Below are 14,832 nucleotides of genomic sequence, written 5' to 3' on the forward strand. Positions count from 1 at the left end.
CCCGGCGGACATGGCGTAGGCGGCCGGGGGTGAGGCTTGGAGGTGGGGCCGAGGAAGTGTCCGCCGCGGGCGAAAGCGGAGCCAGTCGGCCAGGGGTGGCCCACGGAGGCGGGGGCGAGAGGCGCGCGGGTCAGGAGCCGGCCCGGAGTAGCGGCCGACTGGAGGCGGAGGCGCGGGGCGGAGACGGAGAGGAGCCGGCTGAGCGCGAGCCGGCTGGCGACGCCGGCGACCCGGAGCCGGCCGCAGGGCGGGCAGCACATGGCCAGAACGCGCGCGGACGTCGGGGGCGCTCGGGCGCGGCCGTATCATAGGACGGCGGAGGGAGCACGGTGGAGCCGGCACTGGAGCAGCCGGCGAGGGCGTGAGCCGGCCCGGTGCTGAGGTGGAGCAAGCGGCCAACGTACGACCAGGAGGAGGCCCGACACGGGAGGCGCTCTGGGGAGGCCGGAACCACGGGCGGTGCGGGAGGAGGCCAGACCCGGCGAGCGAGCCGGCCAGCCGTCTTGTGGGAGGCCGGGTAGGCGAGGCGGCGGCCCGGTCGTGCCGAGTTGGTGAGTGGGCGGAGCCGGCGGGCGCGGCGGGAGGTGGCGCAGAAGCCGGCGACTCAGACACTGGGAGCGGGACGAGGCCAGACGGCGCGGGAGGCTAGGCCGGCCTGTAGGAGGCGGGAGGCCGCGTAGTCACGGGGCCGGCTGAGACTGCAGTCGGCGCGGGCCGCGTGCCGACGGGCGGGTGCCAGGCGGTGTGACCGGCGGGCGGAGCCAACGCGCGCACAGTGCGGTGGCTCGGGAGACGAGCGGCGCACACGGCGTGCGCCGCAGCCGGCGGAGGCTGTGGGCGCGTAGGGAGCCGGACGGCCGGGGCAGACGGCCTGCGGGCGGCAGGCCAGGCGGATGCCGAACGCGCATGAAGCTGGACCGGGGCGAGGCAGCGGTTGGCCGAAGGGTCGTAACCACAGCCAACTCGGACAGCGCGGGGAAGACCGACGAGACGCGGAGGCCGGACCCGGCGGGCCATGAGCAGCCGGCGCAGGAGGCATAGCGGGCGATGGGTCGCGGCCGCAGCCGGCGTCTGGCGGGGACAGACGAGGCAATCCGGGGTCGGCCAGGGCGGAGCCGCAGGCGCGCAGGGGAAGCTGGACCTGGATCCGGCGCTGTGGGAGGCGGCCGTCTAGCGGAGAAGCGGGGCAGAGTGGAGGCCAGCGCGGGCACGGGTGCCGGCACGGGCGGAGGCGCGCGGACGGAGCAGTGTGGCCGCGGCTGGGCGTGCGCGTGGGCGAAGCGGGACGCAGGCGAGCAAGCATCTCGGAGGCTCAGAGGAAACTTAGCATCTGACTAATGTATGGCTAGCATCTGAATGGTGTACGGATAGTGTTTGACCACGTTTGACTAGCATCTACCTAGCTTGTATAGGCGAAATGTGGAGGAGCGACAACACGTTCCAGCCAGAGCAAGGCGCAGCGAGGAGGGGAGCAGATGCAAGCGGCGCGCGAATGGCCACGGCCGACCGAAACAAAACCCCGTGCGCAGCGCGCGTGCGAACGGACGGTCGGCGTTGCGGTGGTGGTGAAGAAGGCAAGGCCAACGGCGAGGACGCAATGCCCCTCACGGCCATTCCGGGGGCATGTCGATGTCGAGCCCCCGACCGCTAACGGAGGGACGGCGTGACACCATAGTGGTAAGGACGAAGAGGATGACGGCGAGGGCGCGCCGTCCCACGCGGCCGCTCCGGTGGCGGGTTGAAGTCGAGCCCCCGAGCGCTACCGGAGAGACGGCGCGACAGCCGCGGCGGAGATGACGAAGATGGTCCCGCCCGGACTACGAAACCAGCAGCAGCGTGGTAGCAAAGTACCGCCCCACGGTGGGCGCCAACTGTCGTGGTATTATCACGGGGGGCTTGCGAGTCGACAGATGCCACAAGGGCTTAGTGTGTGGGTAAGACTGCTGCTGATAGGCCCGAGAGCGGGTATGCGAGTAGCACGCGGTGGTTTACCCAGCTTTGGAGCTCTCCTAGAGATAATACTCCTACTGCTGCATGTCTAAGTGTATCTGGTATATCTGGTACAGAGCTGCTCCTGGAGCTGTATCTGAGGTCAGTGCCATAGGCATCTGGCCTCGTATATATGCGGGTGACCAGATGAGCATGCAAGCTCTAGTGACCGAATGGCACTTGGCCGTGGGTGTGTGCGTGAGAGTGTCCATCATCCTGGATGGATGGATGGATGCCCATATATATAGGCATGGCTAGCTTAGAGAGTAAGCTATGTAGGCATGGTGGGGTGTCATGCTTGTCCCCTGGGTCACTTCATAAATAGTGCCAAGGGACAAGTGACACTATACATGATGGCATCGAGGTACAACCGTCTCATCCGCGGTATGGCCGCCATGTCGGGGTCTTGTCGGTGTCGGGTTGGGCTGCAGTCGGCAGCCGGCTGGTTGGCGGAGTCGGCAGCCGGCTGGTTGGCGTAGTCGGCAGCCGGCCGGGTAGAGCAGTCGAACGGGGAGCCGGCAGGAGCAGCCGGGCAGTCGGACTGAGGGGCTTTGCTAGCCCCGATGTCTTGAAATATCGTCTTGCTGTCCTCGGGGTACCCGTGGTCGATTACTCCGACAGCTGCCAAGGCTTCGGCGTCCGGACAGTCGACTATTTGGTTCTTTTTAGTAAGAAACCTGTTCCAAAGCTTTCGGGCTGACTCTCCGGGCTGTTGAGTTATGTGACTCAAATCGTCCGTGTCCAGAGGTCGGACATAAGTCCCTTGAAAATTTGCCCGAAAAGCGTCTTCGAACTCTTCCCAGCTTCCAATGGAGCTTTTGGGGAGGCTCTTAAGCCAGTGCCGACCTGGCCCTTTGAGTTTGAGGGGTAAATACTTAATGGCGTGGATATCATCTCCTCGAGCCATATGGATATGGAGGATATAGTCCTCAATCCAGACCCCAGGGTCTGTTGTTCCGTCGTATGCCTCTATATTTACGGGTTTGAATACCTCTGGAAATTCATGGTCCAGCACCTCATCGGTGAAACATAGGGGGTGTGCGGCACCCCTGTATCTGGGTGTACCGCATTGTTCGGATGTTTATTGTGTTGCATTGTATGCTGGAGCATGCTTACGTGGTCCATAGATGGATCTGGTTGCACCGTCCTTTTGATGCGAGTCCTCGCGTGGATCGCGTATTGGCTTATGTGCGGCGTTATTTGCCGCTCTATGTTGGCCGTGAGGTCGCCTATCCGGCCAGATGGCTGTTTTGATTTTTGGTTGTGGGGGATCTAAGGCCTCCTCATCAAATTCAGGTAGCAACTTCCGCTTCGGGTAGCTCTTGGTGGGGCGATTACCACCGTACTTCGCTGCTATGTTGAGTACTTTGCTCCATCTGATTTGGAGTGTGTCTTGCGCAGCCTTGAGCCTTTGCTTCTGCTTTTTTAGACTCCTCGTGGTGGAAACGAGCCTTTGATGGGCATTCTGTTGCTCTGGGTGTCTGTCCGGTGTGACGTCATCTGGACTACGATCTTTGACAGAGTCGGGTTGTTCGGCTTGATTCTCCGTGTTGCCGTGGTCCGGCAATGGTTCCCCCTGCTCTAACGCTGGGTCTGTATGATCGTGTTTCTACCGAGGCGGGATTTGGGGCGGCACTTACGCCGCCGTTTTGACTGCTTCTCGAGGGAACAACCATTCGTTGCATCCTTCCGTTTCTCGTCGTCGTTTTCTTTTGGTGTGTCCACCATGTATACGTCATGTGGTGAAGTGGGCGTCCAGTGCCCTGTGGGCAGTGGTTCCTGTTCGTCTCCTGCATCGTCGTCCATACTGTCGATGTCTTCGGAGTCGGAGTCGAGCATGTCGGTTAAGTCATCGATAGTGGCTATTAAGTGGGTGGTGGGTGGGCGGCGAATTTCTTTGTCATCCGCATCCCAATCCTGCCGGGCATAGTTCGGCCAGGATTCTCCTGACAAGGAGAGAGACTTTAATGAATTCAGTATATCGCCGAAGGGCGAGTGCTGAAAGATATCCGCGGAGGTAAACTCCATGATTGGCGCCCAACCGGATCCGATTGGAACGGGTGCAGGCGGTTCGGAGTCCGTGGCCGGAGAAGTATCCGGCAGTTTAACAACACGACTCTCGTGCAAGGTAAAGTCGATGTTTGGCTCGATCGCCGCTGAGGGTAAGGCCTCCGTGGTGGGGTCCATCCACCCGTCCGCGGAAGGCGCAACTTGCTCCGAATTGAGGGTCGGAGCGGCTGCCGGTGCGATCTCCTTAACACTGTCCGATGGTAGAGCTAAATCGTACTTATCGTGACCGCGTGACGCACAAGGCAGAGGCTCGAATCCGTCGAAAATCAAGTCTCCGCGGATATCGGCCATGTAGTTTAAGCTTCCAAACCTGACCTGGTGGCCAGGGGCGTAACTTTCAATCTGCTCCAGATGGCCAAGCGAATTGGCCCGCAGTGCAAAGCCGCCAGACACGAAGATCTGTCCGGGGAGAAAAGTCTCACCTTGGACAGTATCGCCATCGATGATAGTAGGAGCCATCAAGCCTAATGGTGACGACACAGAGGAACTCTCAATGAAATCACCAATGTCGGTGTCAAAACCGGTGGATCTCGGGTAGGGGGTCCCAAACTGTGCGTCTAAGGCGGATGGTAACAGGAGGCAGGGGACACGATGTTTTACCCAGGTTCGGGCCCTCTTGATGGAGGTAAAACCCTACGTCCTGCTTGATTAATATTGATGATATGGGTAGTACAAGAGTAGATCTAGCACGAGATCAGAGAGGCTAAACCCTAGAAGCTAGCCTATGGTATGATTGTATGTTGTCCTATGGACTAAAACCCTCTGGTTTATATAGACACCAGAGAGGGTTAGGGTTACACAAGGTCGGTTACAAAGGAGGAGATGCACATATCCGTATTGCCTAGCTTGCCTTCCACGCCAAGTAGAGTCCCATCCGGACACGAGACGAAGTCTTCAATCTTGTATCTTCATAGTCTAACAGTCCGACCAATGGATATAGTCCGGCTGCCCGGAGACCCCCTAATCCAGGACTCCCTCACCAGTATTACGCAGGAACGTGCTTTTGGCACTGTTAGTGGATAGGTACTGACCCACTGCAGCAAGAGCTGACATTGCGGTTATAGTTGCCTCACCACCTTCAGAAGGTGGCGGTTCCACCATTTTTTCCATAGCTTGCTGGAAAGTTGAGTTTTTACATTAGTAGTACCAGAACATAAGATATTAAGAAGGCAGCAAAACCAAACAAAAGAGGTAAAAGCACCCCAGGTACCCTAACTTGCAGAGAATGTGATGATTTAGTCCCCAACTTGTAAAATGCAATTCTACCATACCCCAACTTGCACTGGATGTGACGATTTGGTCCTGGGCCTATCACAGCGCGACAAGTGGCAGCTAGGTGGGTGGACCGGTCTTCACCCGCACTTTTGCAAAAAACACCCTGCCATCTTGTCTAATTACCCCATGCTACATGGTGAACGATCAGTGTTCGGTGGTGTTGGACTGAAATTTTCAACATCGATCCTTTCGATGGGAGCACGGCTTCAGTAGCACCTCCCATGCAAATTCTAGCAGAAGCCAAGGGAGAGCTGCGCAGGGGGAGTTGCGCAGGAAGCTGAAGGTGCGGGAGACCGAGGCGGACGCGCTGCGGGCGGAGCTGCGCAAGGCCGAGTCGAGCTCGACGAGACGACCAAGGCGGCGGCGGCGCGGGAGGAGCTGTGCAGGAAAATGAAGGCGCGGGAGCGCGACACCGCCGAGGCGGACGCGCTGCGGGCGGAGCTACTCAAGGCCAAGGCCGTGCTCGCCGAGACCAAGGCGGGCGCGGGGATTGCGGCGGCGGCGGCGCGTGCGCTCCAGGAGGAGTTGGATAAGAAAGTTAAAAACCTAGAGAAACAGTACTAGTTTTCTTCCGTGCCTTCAAGCTCCTCGTCGCCGACGAGCGCATGCGCATCCAGATTTAATCTTCCAGGGAGGGCCACTGGGGCCCGTCTGCGCGGCACTCCCTCGCCGTCAGTCCAGGCCGTTCCACGACTCCTACCCCCTGGTCATCGGCCGCACCATCCACTGGCTGTGCAGCACTACAACCCGGAGCCGCTGCCGCCGGGAGGCACCTGTCTAGCCTGGAGCCGTACATCGTCGCTGTGGACGTCGACACCATGGAGGCCACCGTGATTGATCTGCCGCGGGGCTGCACTAGCAGAATGACTGCCTCTATGAGCCACCTGGGCCTCCTCCTGGCCGCTTCGGTGGACGGGAGGCTCAAGGTTGTGGTCTTGGAGACCCAGGTTATATCAATGTGGACCATGTTACCACCCATCGAGGGGGAGCCGAGCTCGCTGCCGAGATGGATCCGACAGGTGCTGATAGACAAGCAGGACTGGGGCGTGCACAGCTCAGTTCAGTTTGAAGGGTTCGGGCTAAGGAGTGGCACTGTCATCTTATATGTCGGTAGAGTTGGCCTCATTCGCCTCAACCTTGCCACAAAAGAGGTGGTTGTCGTCTACCACCGCAGCGATACAGCCTAACATCTCGCAGGTTTGCCTGCACTAGATGGATTTGTCCTCTCTGCTCCAGACCATGAAGCCTCTGAGATAGCTGCTTCTTATAAATCAGTTTGGGAATGTTCTTCATTCAAGTTCTTGTTCTACTCCTTTGTTTGCTTAGAGCAGCTGTTTTAGCTCTAAGCAGTCGTGCTCCTTGGCCAATACTAGTTGTAAAAGGAATTGAGTCACTCCTAAGTTTGTTAAGTCTTGTCGCTTCTCGTTATGTTGTTAGTGTTTGCCGGCAATCTGTGGTTCATCCTGTAAAATAACAGATTGTATGGTTCATTATGTACTTTAGCCAGTTATCAAAGGTGAAATAAAATCCGTTTGCCTTATTGATTCGATGCTCACTTTGCCACTACAGCCTTGACTGCTAGAATTTGCGTGGGGAAGTATATGTGCTACTGAAGCTGATGGTCGAAAGGATCAATGCTGAAATTTCTAGTACGACCCACAAGGCCACAAAGATGGCTGGTTCATCCTAGAAGCAAAAGGTAAGCTACTAAGCTCAATATGTTCTTCCAATCTGATTGTGTTCTCACTGCTGAACTGCCATGGTCTGACAAATCGTGTTTTTCATGCTCTATTTTTATCATCTTTGTTAGTGTACTGATCATTATAGTTTTGCACAAAACAATTCCCATTCCATTCAGTTGAAGTTGTTGTTGAAATTGTCATTTACCTGCTGCATGCAGAAACTAGGGGAAATGATTAATTTACAATTGTGATATTTCCGTGACATTATAGTTTCTGCGTATATCAAATTTATCTATACTGTTAAAAATACAGAATTACATAGCTATGTTTTGAGTTCCAGTTGCAGTTCCAGTTAGTGACACTATTTCTTGAGAACCATTTACTTCTAGTTGCAAGGAAATAAAACAGATCGTGGTGTGCACTTCTTTTTATTTTGTACTGGTATAGCTGAATTAGTTAATCCTACAAATAGTTGAAATGTTAAATACATAAATAATGCAATGTATATTTTTTGGAGAAACTTACATTATATGAGCTCTTTAGGTGCACTGGCTCATCACTTGAATGTTATCATGCACTAGAGATGGTTGAAGTTACAGACACGTGTTTGCTAAATTACGGAGTGAATAGTCCTTGTATAACTCGGAAATCATGCAGCAGGCAGTTAACTCAGGAACCATGAGGAGTACGTTGCCACTTGCAATTACCTGTAGATAAATATATTGGCATGGTGCACACTAAAGCTTTCAGTGCTAATTTTCATCCAGTATTGTTTTGTGCAAACTTTAGTGTTTATAGCAAATTAGCATTTATCCAATTGTTTATAGCATGGGGATCGGCAGTGATGGTACTGTCACCGGCGTCGGCAAGTACCTCAAGGAGAAGAATCCCAATGCGAAGATCTATGGAGTTGAACCTGCCGCCCAAGCAAATATTCTGAATGGTGGCAAGCCAAGTAGCCTATCGGGCTTTCCGTAAATGATGTAGTCTTCTTCTTTTAGTTTCTATATACTCATGCTGCTAACTGAACCAATCTGCAGGGCCTCACCTAATCACTGCAAATGGAGTGGGACTCAAGCCGGACCTTTTGGACATGGGCATAATGGAGAAGGTTCTTGAGGTAAGGAATCAAATCAAACTGGACTTATGTTCTTTTCATAGAATAGATTTTGTAGTTCTTGATGCCCATTTGCACGGGAGGTGCTACTGATGGTGCTCCCATCCAAAGGATCGATGTTGAAAATTTCAGTCCAACCACCAAACACTGATGGTTCACCATGTAGCGCGGGTTAATTAGACAAGATGGCAGGGTGTTTTTGCAAAAGTGCAGGCAAAGACCGGTCCACCCATCTGGCTGCCACTTGTCATGCTGGGATAGGCCCAGGACCAAATCGTCACATCTAATGCAAGTTGGGGTATGGTGAAGTTGCATCTTACAAATTTGGGACTAAATCATCACATTCTCTGCAAGTTAGGGTACCTGGGGTGCTTTTACCTCCAAACAAAATAGCTTTGGTCTATATACAGAACTTATTCTGGTGAATCCATGTAAAATATTAGTTGTATTTTACTGCAAAGTACATAATAAAACCAGGTCCCAAACATATGACCATGTACCATGGCTAATGTGTTGTCCATTTCTTCATATTGTATTGACATCTAAGGATAAAGAGACAAAGTTTATAATACGGTAAGCATAGTATGACATCATTCATATCACAAAACAACTGAGAACAGACAAACAGGCAATTGTAACGTTGTGTGGGCAAGTCTAGCATGGAACTAGATTACAGGTCAAGATCAAAGGAACATCACTTCTCTCTTTTAAACCTTGTAAGGCGCAATGATACGCTAAGACAATTGTGTATAAAATTGAAAAGAGTAATAGGCATTGGCTGCAAACCATGCAGTTCAAGGCACAAGTCAGAGTAAGTAGTAGTTAAAAGGCATGAGGATTAAGGACTTACAACAGCGGCTTTGACTGGTGTAGTCATGCCCTTCGTCTTGTTGGTGTGATAGTCCTTGAAGATTTCCACAACATTTGGTTCAGGTATTTTTTAGTCCTTGCGGGCTTTCCTTTGCATTTGGAACAAGTCAATATAGATCTGATAATATGGTACAGCGAAAAGAGTGAAACAACAACTAATTACAAGAGCCTCGCAGTGTGCAATATAGCTACGAGATCTTGTCATCTCTTGGAATTTCACTTTCGTACGGTTGTCCTTGTTCTTTGAACAGTTCACCTATAAGAAGATAGATTTGTGTGGCACATGCGTAAATAGGACTTCAACATGTGATCCGATAACATATATATAATGTACCTGATACTTCGGATCAGACCAGTGTTTAACGAGGCCTCCCAGTCTTCATCCGATATATTTTCCACTGTAGATGTTTGGGCAAGTTCACTGTTAGCCTTGCCTTCAAAGTGAGTTTTCCTCAAGTTATACCGATACTGTCGCAGAGCAGACTTGAAAACATGGGTGCAAGCTTGTCTGGTTGCATCATCTTTATCCAACTTGAACCTCATCTGTTGAAAATTATGGGAGTCTTATTATCAGGAACCTAGAAAGTATTGGACAGAGCAAGACGATATTACTAGTTTCCATACATACTTACAGATAAATGGTCGAGGAAGGTGTTGAACTGGATTTTCTCTTTGTCATTCCTGTACTGATTCCATGTTGGGAGGATACGTACATGACACCTAACGGCAACCGCTGCCTCTGATACTAACTTGGTTGACTCTGTAGCATCACGTGGCCTTTTTAAACCTTCCTCAAAACGGATCTCCATTCTTCCTCCTCTAGATTTAGTTAACCTATCGAGCATTATCCCTGATGTTTGTTTCCTCCTACACCTAGGTGCTAGTCCAACAACGAACATAGGAAGTGTTAGTGTACATCAAACTAAGAGACTATATATAAAGAAGCATGCAACTGTAACTTGACTCCAGCAACTACCTTCTTGCTGTTGAAGCTCACAAAGTTCATCTGATCTTGCCAACTCATCTTGTGTCAAGAGTGCTTCGGAACTAGTGTCAGGTGGCAAGAGAGCTTGGGAACATGCTGCTAGCTGAGTTGACCAACGAGTAAATCGTGCAGCTGGTGGTACTGTGGAAGATGCTGCAACAACTAGGGTTGTCTCTGCTTGTTTGGTGGCAACTATTTGTTTCTGTTTGGCTTGTTCTGCAGCTCGTGTAGCACGGGATACCTTGTCGGTACAATTTTCCGCTGGACTTTGACCTTCTATTGCACCATCAGTACCAGTAGAATCTGCAGGATTCTCCCGCTCCTCTTTCCCTGTCGTTCTGTGTTGCTTCCTCTTTCTCTGTGCCATGTTAAGTCAAGCCGACAAGAAAAACGAATAACAATTTAGTTCTTCAGAACAAATTGGTGCGTGATACAGAGCTAAACTTTGATGTTAGACAACCACATGATTGGAGGATGTAATATGTATGAAAAATGGGACGGCATGAGATAACCAGAACTGTGATGTGTAAACTAAGCAGAAGACATTTCACTAAATTAGAAGCAATGCAATGGAAGGTAGACACCATATGAAAGATGCTACAAATATCGCTCTGCAAAGTTAACAATATCACACTACCAAGCTAGAGAAAGCACCTCGGATGCCGGTTTCGCCGGAAGATCGTCATCAGTCACTGCCTTATTTTTTTCCTTCCTCTTTCTTAATTGTATTGCCTTGTCAAGTCAAACCCACAAGAAAAGTGAATAAAAATTTGTTTTTCAGAACTCATTGATGCAAGATGCTAACCAGCACTACTTTAATGTAAGGCGGCCGCATGATAGGACGATTGAATGTGTAAGAAAAAAGCACATCTTTGCATATTCACAGCTATGATGTGTAAACTAAGCAGAAGGCATTTCAACAAATTAGAAGCAATGAAAGCTAGACACCATATGAAAGATGCAACGAATATCACTCTACCAAGTTAAAATTGTCTTGTCATAAGTGACATTTCAACAAATTAGAAGTAGTACAAGCTAGAAAAGAATGCAAGATGTAACCTATATCACACTCCCATGTCAAACATGTCTTATGATAAGTGATTGTTGTAGGTTACATAACAGTAGTACTTTGATGTAAGAACATGGTGTGATAGACATATATTGTATGTTCTAGAAATAGGAACACGTGTCTTAGTCACAAGTATAATGTGTAAAGTAAGCAGATGAAATTCAACAAAATTAGAAACAATACAAGCTAGACATTATACATAACATGAAACCACATATAACAGTGCCAAGTTAGAGGGAGCACCTGTGATGGTGCACTAGGGGAGACGTGCTCATCGCCAACACAACTACGTTGAGTGTCTATGCATGTGTTGTCTTGGAAATCATCTTGGAGGGATGGAGGAGTAGAATCTGTAGAGGCCCTCCGTTTGGAAGGAGCACCTTTATCCGCTGCCTTGCTAACTTCCTTCCGCTTTATTGATTTTCAATTGTCAAGTAAAACCGTCAAGAAAAAGCAATAAAATTCACTCTTCAGAACTCATTCGTGCACGATACTGACAATCACTACTTTGATGTAAGGCAAACACATGATTCCAGGATGGAATAATATGAAAAACAGGACGGCATGGCATATTCACAACTGCTTGTGTAAACTAAGCAGAAACCATTTCAACAAATAAGAAGCAATGCAAGCTAGACACCACATGAAAGATGCAACCAATATGACTCTGCCAAGTTAAAAGCGTCCCATCATAAATGGGATTTCAACAAATTAGAAGCAGCGATGCTATAACTCATGTGAAAGATGCAACTAATATCACACTGCATATACTGAAGGTGTCTCGTCATATTGATTTATGCGGGATACAAAAAGACAATAGTTTTATGTAAGGACATGCTTAATAGACATATGTACTATGTACTAAAAACAGGAAGGCATGTCACATTAACAGGTATAATGTATAAACTAAGCAGAATAGCACATGCAATTTAACCAGATTAGAAGAATTACAATCTAGACACCATATGCAACACGCAACCACATATCACACTGCCAAGTTAGAGCAAGCACCTGCGATGCTAGTGTAGGGGAAATGCGGTAATCAACTATAGATCTACATTCACTATCTTCATCTAGCCTTGTTGTTTCTTGAGAATCATGTGGGGAGGCTGACGCTGCATTCATTAAATGACGATCTTTTATCACAGTAGTCCACTGGCCTGACTGCCTCATCATAAGTGATTGATGAGGGATACACAAGAACATTTGTTTGATGTAAGAACATGGTTAATAGACAGATGTACTAGTATGTACCAAAAACAGGAAGGCGTGCCATATTCAAAGGTAGTGTGTAAGCTAAGCAGATGCAATTTAACCAAATTGGAAGCAATACAAGCTAGACATCCGGCTGGAGTGGTGAGCATGATCATCTAGGACCTGAGAGACTGGTGGGAGGCGGGCTGCTTCGCCACCATCATGGATTTTTAGTTGGCTTCCAGGTGATGCATGTTTGTGCTGGGCATGTCACTGGCTTGGCCAGTGCCCTGACTAGCTATTTGTCTTCTGGTGCTCCCGGGATGGTGGTTCATGTAAAAAATATCTTTCCTTATCTTGATAAAGACCGACTTCAGCCTTTCGATCAGAAATGATACAGAATTTCTGATATTATATGTAGATGACATATTACTAATCAGAAATGATACAGAATTTCTGAATAGCATAAAGGGATACTTGAATAAGAGTTTTTCAATGAAAGACCTCGGTGAAGCTGCTTACATATTGGGCATTAAGATCTATAGAGATAGATCAAGACGCTTAATTGGACTTTCACAAAGCACATACCTTGACAAAATTTTGAAGAAGTTCAAAATGGATCAAGCAAAGAAAGGATTCTTGCCTGTGTTACAAGGTGTGAAATTGAGTAAGACTCAATGCCCGACCAATGCAGAAGATAGAGAGAAAATGAAAGATGTTCCCTATGCTTCAGCCATAGGCTCTATCATGTATGCAGTGCTATGTACCAGACCTGATGTGTGTCTTGCTATAAGTCTAGCAGGGAGGTACTAAAGTAATCTAGGAGTGGATCACTGGACAACGGTCAAGAACATCCTGAAATACCTGAAAAGGACTAAGGATATGTTTCTCATATATGGAAGTGACAAAGAGCTCATCGTAAATGGTTACGTTGATGCAAGCTTTGACACTGATTCGGACTATTCTAAATCGCAAACCGGATACGTGTTTACATTAAACGGTGGAGCTGTCAGTTGGTGCAGTTCTAAACAAAGGGTTGTGGCGGGATCTACATGTGAAGCGGAGTACATAGCTGCTTCGGAAGCAGCAAACGAAGGAGTCTGGATGAAGGAGTTCATATCCGATCTAGGTGTCATACCTAGTGCATCGGGACCAATGAAAATCTTTTGTGACAATACTGGTGCAATTGCCTTGGCAAAGGAATCCAGATTTCACAAGAGAACCAAGCACATCAATAGACGCTTCAATTCCATCCGGGATCTAGTCCAGGTGGGATACATAGAGATTTGCAAGATACATACGGATCTGAATGTTGCAGACCCGTTGACTAAGCCTCTTCCACGAGCAAAACATGATCAACACAAAAGCTCCATGGGTGTTAGAACTGTATAATCTAGATTATTGACTCTAGTGCAAGTGGGAGACTGAAGGAAATATGCCCTAGAGGCAATAATAATGTTATTATTTTATTTCCTTATATCGTGATAAATGTTAATTATTCATGCTAGAATTGTATTATCCGGAAACATAATACTTGTGTGAATACATAGACAAACTAAACGTCACTAGTATGCCTCTACTTGACTAGCTCGTTAATCAAAGATGGTTATGTTTCCTACCATAGACATGTGTTGTCATTTGATTAACGGGATGACATTATTATAAGAATGATGTGATTGACATGACCCATTCCATTAGCTTAGCACCCGATCGTTTAGTATGTTGCTATTGCTTTCTTCATGACTTATACATGTTCCTATGACTATGAGATTATGCAACTCCCGTTTGCTGGAGGAACACTTTGTGTGCTACCAAACGTCACAACGTAACTGGGTGATTATAAAGGAGCTCTACAGGTGTCTCCAAAGGTAAATGTTGGTTTGACGTATTTCGAGATTAGGATTTGTCACTTCGATTGTCAGAGAGGTATCTCTGGGCCCTCTCAGTAATGCACATCACATAAGCCTTGCAAGCATTGCAACTAATGAGTTAGTTGCGAGATGATGTATTACAGAACGAGTAAAGAGACTTGCCGGTAATGAGATTGAACTAGGTATTGAGATACCGACGATCAAATCTCGGGCAAGTAACATACCGATGACAAAGGGGAACAACGTATGTTGTTATGCGGTCTGACCGATAAAGATCTTCGTAGAATATGTGGGAGCCAATATGAGCATCCAGGTTCCGCTATTGGTTATTGACCGGAGACATGTCTTGGCCATGTCTACATTGTTCTCGAACCCGTAGGGTCTGCATGCTTAAGGTTTCGATGACAATTATATTATGAGTTTATGAGTTTTGATGTACTGAAGTTAGTTCGGAGTCCTGGATGTGGTCACGGACATAATGAGGAGTCTCGAAATGGTCGAGACATAAAGATTGATATATTGGACGGCTATATTCGGACACCGGAAGTGTTCCGGGTGATTTCGGAGAAAACCGGAGTACCGGAGGGTTACCGGAACCCCCCTGGGAGAAGTAATGGGCCATATGGGCCTTAGTGGAGAGAGAGAAGGGCAGCCAGGGTGGGCCGCGCGCCTCCTCCCCCTTGGTCCGAATTGGACTAGGAGAGGGGGGC

At 49.0% G+C, this 14,832-nt stretch overlaps 1 pseudogene; it reads left to right on the forward strand.

Annotated features, from left to right (window-relative positions):
- The first annotated feature begins 5,724 nt into the window (after nt 1–5,724).
- On the forward strand, nt 5,725–6,591 carry LOC123191815 (uncharacterized; annotated as a pseudogene).
- The last annotated feature ends 8,241 nt before the right edge of the window (nt 6,592–14,832 follow it).

The sequence above is a fragment of the Triticum aestivum genome, chromosome 2A (genome assembly GCF_018294505.1).
Source record: "Triticum aestivum cultivar Chinese Spring chromosome 2A, IWGSC CS RefSeq v2.1, whole genome shotgun sequence".
NCBI lineage: Eukaryota > Viridiplantae > Streptophyta > Magnoliopsida > Poales > Poaceae > Triticum > Triticum aestivum.